Raw genomic sequence first — 10,992 nt, 5'->3', positions numbered from 1 at the left:
GAGAGCATCGTATTCGATAGGTTTGGCGCTTGGAATATTCTCCTGAGATACCTCTCATCGCTGAAAGAACGCTGGGAGATCAGATGCATCATAAAGTAGAGATGAGATTAGATCGGCAAAGATAACATTGCGTCTCAGAGCGGAGGAGGTATTCCAACGGAAATTGAACTTGTCAAAGTTCAAATAGAAAATTATAAATTATCTTTCTAGACATATTAAACGTTTTTCTTTATGCTTTATTACACGATGAATAGAGTGGCGCGGTTTTGCCAGTCTGATGCACGATTTAATTATATCAGACAGTTATCTGACAATGATCGCGAGATAAAGGAGTAAGCAGCGTTATCTTTTCGCAAGGCTGTTTCCTTTTTATCGAATATCATTGTATGATTAAGTAAATTTTGGTTAAACTTGACTTTATATTTTTTTAATTAAATGTTAGTTTTTATTTCAAGTTTTAACTAAAATTTTATCTAGTAGAAACAGATTAATCTGTACAGATCTTTCATCACCCCTACCGACTTCAATCGGTGGTCTTTTTTTCTTCCGACGTGTGCTCTTTTTATTATTTATTTATTTTTTTATTTAACAACGCATATTGATAAATTTGCAGTGCGTATTAATACATAGCATTGCAATTTATTCATCATACAATTTCTAATTTACAATTTATTTTGCATGAAATAACAAAAAGCATACAAAATATAAAATTATGAAATATATTACAAAGAAATTGCTTTTTTAGTTTAGATATCTTATTTATGTCATATTACACAAAGGCATCGAAATAAGTATAATAATACTAAAATTTATTTTTAAATTAAGTATTTGGTTGTTGAAAAGCAAAGCTATGAAGTATATGAATAAAAAATAAAAACTGTTGAAATTTTTAAAAATTAACTAAGAATAATAAAAATTAATTAAGCGCTAATTTAGCAAATTTTATATTATTACGTATAATATTTCTCGCATTAGTATCAATAACATAATTTTAACACAATCGTTCTATTAAATTAACATCACATTTTTGAATTATATGATTTCTCCGTATTCTTATTCATGTTTCTTTTTATCCGTATTTATCTTTACGTATTTCTTATTTATTCTTATACGATAATATTCCTATCTTTCCTTATTTTTATCTATCCAATTATATTTTCCTATTCGCATCACATTTCTACTTATTCGTATAATTAAAATTAGTCGAGATCAGGGAGATATGAGATTTTAAAGAGGGGTAGGGGGGCGTAAAAGCTTTTAAGTTCATGATTAAATTGAATTAAACTGTAGATGCAACCTTTCCGTCTCCGATTGCTCTTCTCTGTCAGGTTTTTACACCTTCCGGGTACTAGATTATCACCTTCAAATCGTCACGTAAGAGCCATTGAGCGACTCGTGGTAATGCTATGTTAACATTGCAACGGATACAGTTAGTTTCTCCGTCTTTGTGTTTTCAAACCCTCGGGGTATTGAACCATCCTACCTTTCCAAGATCGTACCCATTGGGGAGTTATCGTCGGCGAAAAGCCATGTTATAGCTTTATTCAGTGATCTTAATTAAATATTAATTTTATAATACTAAAATATTATATTAAAAGTTTAAAAAACAGTATTATTTTCTAATTATTTATTAAAGTTAATCTGCATGGTAAGAACGTTTATTGTTGAAGTGTCTAAATATTTATCTGGATACAGATCTGAAAATAATTTTATTGGATCATTAAAATAATTGTGACGCATGCTCAAGCATGGTGAGTAACGCTGCAAAAAATTTGGACAACATAATTATTTTAATGACCTACCAACATTATTTTTAAATCTTTATCCAATTAAATTTTTAGATACTCTAGCAAATTCGTTTTTTCAGCGTTTAAGTAATTAATTTTAATTTTGTAATACTAGATTTATAAAATTTTTTTTTGTTTTATTATTTCTTAAATAGAAATCTATATAAAATTTTTTATTAAAACAAAAAATTACGTATATGTTGACTTAACATGTATCTCGTGTAATATTCAATGGGTTTATGAATTACTAACACATACGGCGTTACTCTTCTGTTTCACGAACTCGTTTATTATATCGCCTAAAAGAGAAACAAAAAACAAACATTTATGAGTATTATTTTCAATTTAAAGAAGCGATGTATAAAAGTTTCATTTATAAATTTTAGTTGAAACTGACAAGTACATCTACGTGCATAAGCGAGGCACTCAACGTCAATCAGAGTAATTGTCACGCTGAAAAATATCTCTTGTCTCCCTCGAAACTTAATAGCGAGTCATAAAGTCGATCAATTTGGTCTAGTGGCGCTGTCGCACGTCGATGTTTTATCCCGCTGATTTATTCCCGCTCATCGAGCCCGGCTTCGGTCCATGCCCTTTACCGTGCGGCTTCATCCACGGAAGATGGTATAGCGCGCGCGGTAACGACTTTATTAGGGTTATCGACGTGCGCACGTGCTTCACCCTCTGGCATTTCAACTCTTGGCATGTTCGTTATGGAAAGTGGCTGGGCCTGGTCGACGCCCGGCGCCCCGACGCCCGGCGCCACTCCGCGTCGCGCCGGCAGACGCGGCAGCTAATTGCTAATTATCTTACGGTTTTAATCAATCAGTCAGAACGACACATTGTGCAGTCATGGCAGATGTTACGCAACACCATTGCAGTACCTTCGCCGTAATCGAGTCCAGATCGTTCGTATAATTGGCCGATTACGTGATCCCGTCGTTACACGCCCGGCTGCGGTTACACCCTCGTCGGTCGTACGCTCGTTTACAGTATTACGTGAACTTCATTATTCCGCGCTCGCCGTAATTCAGCGGATACAAGGGCAAATCCGCGCCCGAATCGGCGCGAGAAAGCGCGTTTTCGCATTGTTATAGGCGTCGAGCATCCCTTTCTCCATCTCCCACCCTCTTTCTCTCTCTCTCTCTCTCTCTCTCTCTTCCTCTTCTCTTTTCCTCTTGCCGGCGAAATTGCAGCCTGGCGTCCCGAAGATATATTTCACGCCTTGTTGCGAGTAAGTGGCTTCTTCCATGCAGGATTAATGCCATAACGCGCGCTACGCGTTATGCATAGCATATAATACCCGCTGCTAATTTATTTTTCAGAAAATGCTGTTGGAGACGCGCGTATAAAGTAGCGTTATTACTCAGGCAGGCATCTAAGGGATGCTGCGAAGAAAAGTTTGTAAAAATGTCTTCTGGACGCGCCGTTTGGTTCCTCGTTTACTGCGGGCGTTACGCGCGAAGCATCGAGGAAGAAGATTTAATTAATGGTAAGTACAACGAGCGCCGTACTTAATTAAAGCGTAATCAAATAAAATATTTTAAAATTAAATATGTTTTATTCTGTACTTATATAAACTTTATAACTATGTAGCAGCGATCATTTTGTCGATGTAAAAAGCCAGAGAAATGAAGATGATTGAAAGATATCTTTTAAGCACTTTTATAATTTGCATTTGTGTTGCCGAAGATATACTTTCGCTGAGAGAAAAAGTTTTTTTAATGAAAAAAGTACATTTTCTTAAAATCATATATACATATTTTGATGCAAGCACTTGTTTGTTATGTTTAAGTAAAAATATTTATATTTAAGTAGATAAACATATTATTTTAAGTATACAATTTTGTATTATTATATTTTTTACGTTTAAATGATTTTATAAAAAATTAATAATATTATTAAACTTAATTAAATTGTTTTCTTAGATTAAAATATTTAATTGTCTTGAATATATAAAAATAATCTAACAATATTCTCGAGAACTATCAGAAAAAGATATTTGATTAAAAATTATGTTTTTATTTTATTTACATAAAGATATTTAAAAAAGTTTAACTCGACTGCATGTAAATAATTTAGCCTTACTAGGTAAATAATTCTTTTGCGTACTACAAATTTTTTATTTTAAGATATTCTTTCTCTCAGTGTAGGAAATAACAATCGAGAGAAAGAGAAAAGTTTGGTACGCATAAATCACATTCATAATTCTGTTTCTTCAATTTAACCCGGCGTCATAATGACTCGAGATATTTTTTAACATTTATATCTTGTTACGTTATAACATACTTATTATGTTATAAAGTTAAAGAATCAAAATTGAACCAATTCTTTTAGTTAAGTCTCATTTTGTTATTTTTAACTTTTATGTATGTTGAAATTTATTATTTTTAACACAAAATATGTAAGTAAAAGGACAACTTTATTTAATTAACTTATTTCTGTGAGTTAAATTGCTCAATTTCAAAGTAAGTAATGTCTGCATTAGCGCATTTAGTAAATAATAAATTAAATTTCAGTCAAATTCAACATTCTTATAACTTATTTAACTTGATTGTTTTAATTTAAATTGACGACTTAAGAGCAAAGACAATAAAAATGATTAAAAATAACTTAAATTGGATAGAATTTGACACAACGAATTTAACATTGTAATAAAAATGCTTTTAATATGTACTTAGAGGTTTATTTTCTCACACTATAATCATAAAATATTCGGGTCATGACCCGACACCTCAACGTCCATGTAACATTTTAGCACCACAATGACACTGTTTAAATGTCAGAAAGACGCTAATTCGCGCTTTACAATGTGGTCTCTATTTCTTCACGAGTATTCTGAACGAAATAATAGTTTTCACGAATAGCAATAGAACTTTACGAGGTAAGATTGGAATATTAAAATATATGATAAATCCGATTGTCTCTCCGTTTCTCTGTTTAATTACGTGAGCCAATTGAGCTAAATTCGATAAGTATGTTAAAACTTTGTCCGGGATAAATTTTTATTCGCCTTATTTTTTCCGCGCGAACGATGATGAGCAATACTGGGGAAGGATCTTATAAAATTGCTATGTATTGACCGATACACGTAGCGTTCGACCTGTTTTAGTTGAAACTCTCGATATATTGGTTTGAGTTCCTAAACCGCTACACACGGCCACGAAGTTGCTAATTAATCTCTGCGTTCTGTACTCGACCCAGTTACGATAGTCAGGTACTCAGCCGCGATCATGCTGTAACCTTCTGGCCCACTTTCGACAATGTATAAAAAGCGGGGATTACTCTCCCATATTAAATGCGCGTCTCGCGGTGAGAGAGCGAGACAGTGGGAAGGCCAGAGAAAGAGGGACGGGGAGAGGGTCTGCATCCTGGGATTCTTGCTACAACGAGGACGGAAAGAAGCGAGTGAAAAGCGAGTTTCGCAAGAGATTATTGTTCGATGTTAGTGCGATTATCTGTCTAAGCATACGCTTAAAATCGTAAACGTCTCTACAGGATCGACTCTTTCGAAAGGCTCGTGATTGCAAACAAATTTTAGATAAACCGGCGTCGATGATTTTGAGGTACTTTTGAGATGGACACGAAATAATTAAGAAAAAAAAAAAAAAAAAATGTTTGAGAAATCCGCGGGGGAGCACGACACTCGTAAAAATAGAAAGTGTGAAATTAATATAGATCCGCAAATTGACAGACCGATCACGGGTGATTTACTTTATTTGCAGAAGCGATCTGTACGCAAATGCGCCATGACGAACAATTGAGTTTGCGGAATTTGCTCCTCTTATCAATGTTTCGTCACGCCATCGGTCTCAATCGTGTCACGTCGTTGAACGTATCATCGTGCAGTTTGACTTTCACGAATGAAGTGAATTGCCCTGTAACTCCTCAGTCGATTTGATTTGCAAATCTGTATTAAATGAATGGAGACCGAACTCCGTCTCTCTTATACATACGTATGTCGTGCGTCCTTCTTGTGAGATTTCTCAAATTTGCGTTTCTGTCGAAATAAATACGCGAACGTGTTCAACGCAACGACTTGCTCCTAAAATCCGTTTGCACCAACGTGGCTTAACTTTAAACTCGGTTTGACTTATTTTCTATTTTTTCACTAATTCTTAAAACGAATAAATAATACATAATTCTGAGAATAATAATTAAATTCAGGATTAGGAAGTGATGCGTCACTTGTAACGCCGCAGTTACCATTTGTGTTATTTTTTTTTCCGTAACGATCGTTATTTACTTTTTTTTTGCTATCTGTAATAATAACGGTAATGTCACGTTATATTTTTACAGTAACGTTAACGAGTTTAGTCATTACTTTCATCATTACTTTAGTTTTCTATTATCGTTATATTTATTCAATGAATCGCGCGCTAATTACGTGATCGGATGGAAATATTCCGATACAGTATTTTATATCTTGGGATGTATTCCGATAGCCACTGTCGGTATTGAATAATTTACATTACATGTAATCTAAAGGTTTTCAATATTGGCAGTAATTATTGAAATGCATTTTCAATAACGTTACTGTTTAAAAAATTGTTAATCCAAGTTCATGTAAAAAGGAGTACACTAAAAAAATAAAGAATCAGAAAAATTATTAGACAAATGTAAAGAAGCTCTTGCTTTATATATAGAACAACTTAGAAAGTTTCAAGTTTCAACATTTATTATTACATTCAACATATTGATTATCAAATAACGTAATTTTAGAATCTAATGATTTACAATAGCGTAGAATGTTACTTTTCAAGTAATGATAACGCATTATTTTTTTAAATTAATAACTAGTACAATCGGTATGAAAACGATAACTTTTTTTTACAAAAAGTAATGCGCTATTTTTGTAAGGTAATTCCCAACTTTGATTAAATTCATAAAGATTGCCTATTATTTGAATGCGCATACGTTCAATCGTAATTCAGTTCTCTTCATGTTTTAGTAAAATTTTTTAAATCTGTTCCATTCCCGTTAAAGTGTGCGTCAAATCGTTAAATGTCATCGTGAATGTTAAACTTTATAAAGAGTTACTGTAAAACCATAGTTATTTAAAGTGAATATATTAGCATTTAATTAAACAGTAGGTAAATCATCAATAATTGAAATAAATTCTTAAAACTAAACTACATTAGGCCTGAATTGTTCTTAAATATCTAGAATTGGTCTTACGCCCAAATCACACTAGCGATTGACAATTGCGATTGACGATTGGCGATTACTTTTTAAACCAATCAGAGCAAAACAGTCGATGGCTGCTTTGCTCTAATTGGTTGAAAAGTAATCGCCAATCGTCAATCGCAATCGTCAATCGCTAGGTGTGATTTGGATTTTAGGCCATCTCGGATCGCGTTTCTCCACGGGATTGCGCCTTCAGGGTCTTAAAATATCCCGATCCGCCATTGACGCCTCGCATCTCTCTTCGGTTTCCTTTCCCACATGTCAGTCGCGAGAATGAAAATTAGTCTCCGCTAATTGCCACGCATCATTCTCCCGTACGTGCAAATTATTTACATCATTACGCGTGCGTGAAGACTGTAAAATACATTCTCGTAAATTCGCGAGGAGGTTTGGCTAAGCGAAATCTCACGCGTGGGTCTTTTCGTATCCTCGACGTGTCACGCTGAAATCGGTCGTTTGTTTTTTTTTTTTTCCTGGCACGATGAATATTCCGCATATTCGCGCAGGAGGTGGTTTGTTTCTCGCCGCGAAAGTGGGATATGTCGCGGGTGGGATGGGAACGACCCGTTCGCGACGGACGCGGACGGCGGGGCGTCTAGACGCCGCGGCGCCTGCTTCCAAGTATCAAATACTTGCGGAAATGCGGTCGATGCTTCGAGCTTTCTTGCCTTCCCTCAACCTTTTGCTGCGGGAATCTCGCCGTGCTGGCGCCACGCTGTTCGCGTTTGTCGCAACCTCCTCTAAAGGTGTGCTTAAAAAACTGCGGCATGTTTGATAGGACCAAAAAAATTGACGTATCATGAATTATAAGGAGTAGTAACAGGAGCGATTTTGAAAAATGTAGTAGTATGTTGCACAAATCACACTTTCCCTTGTGACATGTCTTTGAATTTGCTCACTTCCGTCAAATAGTGTACAATTCTTCACACTGACTCCTTCCTATACTTCTTGTCGACAGACAGAAGATTATGAACTCAGAAAAAAGTTATGTTTAAATTTAATTGATGATATTATTTCTTCAATTTGGTTTTTTCAAGTTAAAATAAGAATTTATTTGATTTCAAGAAATGACATCATTAGTTTCTTTTTTTTAAATTAATAAATTATTTGTTTAAGTTACTTGTTTATTTTAAACAAATAATTTTATATTTTAAAGAAAGTACTAACAGAATGTAAGAAATAATTTAGTTCTTCTGGTTTTAAAATATTTTTTTTTATTTAAAAACAGATTTGCGTAGCACAATCGAACCATTTCTTTAATTCAAATAAAAGGGTCAATCAAAAAATCTCTTTAATACAAAGAAATTTTTCTTTAACTTTATGCACTTTTTTTATTCAAATAAATTCTTTTTTACTCGAAGAAATTTTTCTTTGGCTGTTGAGAATAATAAATCCATTCTAACATTAGTTTCAAAAAAATTATGCTATAATAGTAAAAATACTGGAACTCTAATGGAATATTACTGATTTTATCCAAGCGATAAAGTTGCGCTTTCACGATACCAATTTATGTTATGCGTCGCTCATTCGCAAGGATGCCGAGCTTCGAGTGCGACACAGCTTCGTTTTCGTCTTTCTCGCATTCTAAGATTTTTTTGCCATTATTCTTTATTCTGCAGAATTTCATTTGCTCGATTAAATCGAATAAAAACCGCGGCGCGCGAGCTATTCCGTACGTAACGGGAGCGAAGAGGATCGGGCAATTTTTTTAATCAGACGATGTGGGTTCTCGCGAATCGCGACGGTGCACTAAGGGCGGCCCACCGCCGCGCCTCGCCGCCGGGATCGATTTTAATCTCTGTAAGAGACTTGGGGTGGGAATGCGCACTTATATTCAGATTGAAAACGTTACGTCGCGTTGCACGTGCTGCAGTTGAAATGCATTTAATGGGCAGCGGCGCAGGCGTTGCGCTTGAAGGCAGGAAGGCCGGTTATAACCGGAGTCAAATGTTTTGTACCGTCACCGTCACCTCTCCTGTCGCGCGTGTGTACGCGAGCGATCGATCAGGTCCGGTTTATGACATATCCGGATCGTCATGGATAATAATTCGAGACACTCGAATTATGTCGAATTATTATCTTGCTCGTAAATAACGCGTTATAAACAAACACGATTGCTACCTATCTGAAATCGATCACTACAGTCTAGATTCTTTCAATCTCTAAAAAAGTGTTATCGAATCTACAATTAAACTTATCATTACTTTGTTATTTTATGTATTTAAAATTATATTTATTTTTCTGCTTTCGACATTGTGACAGGTCCGTTGCACTCGTTCCTTATCGGTACAAAATCAAGTGTACGTCATTATGAAAATATAAATTACAATCTATCCGGAATAAGAAAGCAGGAATATATCGAAGTATTCGTGTTTTCTGAAAGGAGTAGCAAGGTAGTTTGACACGACTCAATTGATTATTCATCAGTTCTTGATTAGACAAAACCAACAATTTATTAGTATCTTTTCAAACCTAAAATAATTTTTAAGATAAGTATTTTTAAAATTATTAATTATTAAATTAGAAATTAAAGTATTATTACGTAATAATCAGATATAAGTAACAAAAATAAATGAAACTGAAAGAAATAATGCAATACCTTATTTATAATAGTAAAAGTTACAAAACACACGTAAATAAATTTTGCACTTAAAACTACGGTAATGAATAATATAATCTGCCTTTTATCCGCGATGCAGAATCGCGTTCTACCTTATAGTTTTGTTTTTCATAGAAGTAATATTTTGCTATGAGCTTTTTTCTGGCTTATGCCAGTAGCTTTACGAAGCTACGAAACTGGCTAAAGAGTCAGATTTTGCAATTTGAATTTTTTTTTTCCTATCTGCCGGATGTTCATTAAAACTGGAGATTTATTAAAAATGCCAAAGTCTCTGTTCGAAAACCGTAGAGATGGCAACCGTATACAAAGCGCATGGCGCGTAAAAGTTTTCGTGCGCCGGAACACGACGCGTCGCGACGTCGTCTAAAATACGAATAAAAGTAACGAGGCAAAAGAGGAATGAGAGGATAAAGTGGAAGGATGAAAATGAAGAGGGATACTTCTCATTAATAACCACGTAGGTGTTATTACCGATCTCTCTCGCTCATCTCCCCTCCGTCTCTCTCTCTCTCTCCTCAGCGGAAAATTCCGGTTGTCGTGAATCCGTGCGCGTCTGAATTTCCCGGTGGGCGCTTAACTGCATCATTTACAAAGCTCCGCTCGTCCTAAATGGACATAAAATTTCGCGAATGCGCGCGGCGTCGAAGTGAAACGAGAGGAGAGCGTCGCGCAGATTAAAGAACATAAAACTTGGTCGGATGGTGTGTAATAAAGCGTCCTCACCTGCCCCCTTCCCACCCCTCGTCATCTTCTTTCCTCTCTTCCTTCATCCGGAAGGCTCACCTTACGTCTAACGGGCAGTTTTGCACCGCCGCGCCGCTGCCGCCCGCACCGAGACGTCTCGTTTCTCTCGCCCGGCTGCTTGAATTACGGGCGAGTTTTCCGCCTTACTGTCCATTTACTGCGTGCTCGCGTGCCACGGGTAATACCGCCCCGGTCGTCCGTGCCGGCGGGGAAAACCTAACCACCGTGGAAAAAGTGGTCGCGCAGTGAATTCCCGGCTACTTTCAGCAGTATTTACGGTGCGACCGCCCGCCCCCGCAGAATTTATTTAATTACCGCGCGCTGCGACCCGCCCGCGCGTGGGCCGCACGCGCTGCTTTATTAGAGTTTATGTCAATTTTCGCGCGTGTTCCTCGGCACCGCAATATCCCGATATCAATTACGCGATACAGAATCGCTATCGTTATTGGAATTTTTGGCTTCGTATAGCGCAGCCATCGGTTTAATCAAACTCGAAGCGCGCCGAAATTTTAGAAAGATATTTCCAATGGACTGTTTAATTTAATGGTTATTTTTTTTTCTGTGATACCGGACAGTGGCGTTTTACACGTAATATTTTTTCTTTCCTTTTTTTTTTGTTAACGATTCGCTGTGACCAATCAATAAACTGGTTAT

The sequence above is a fragment of the Solenopsis invicta genome, chromosome 2, assembly GCF_016802725.1.
Source record: "Solenopsis invicta isolate M01_SB chromosome 2, UNIL_Sinv_3.0, whole genome shotgun sequence".
Classification (NCBI taxonomy): Eukaryota; Metazoa; Arthropoda; class Insecta; order Hymenoptera; family Formicidae; genus Solenopsis; species Solenopsis invicta.
This window is presented reverse-complemented; position numbering follows the sequence as displayed.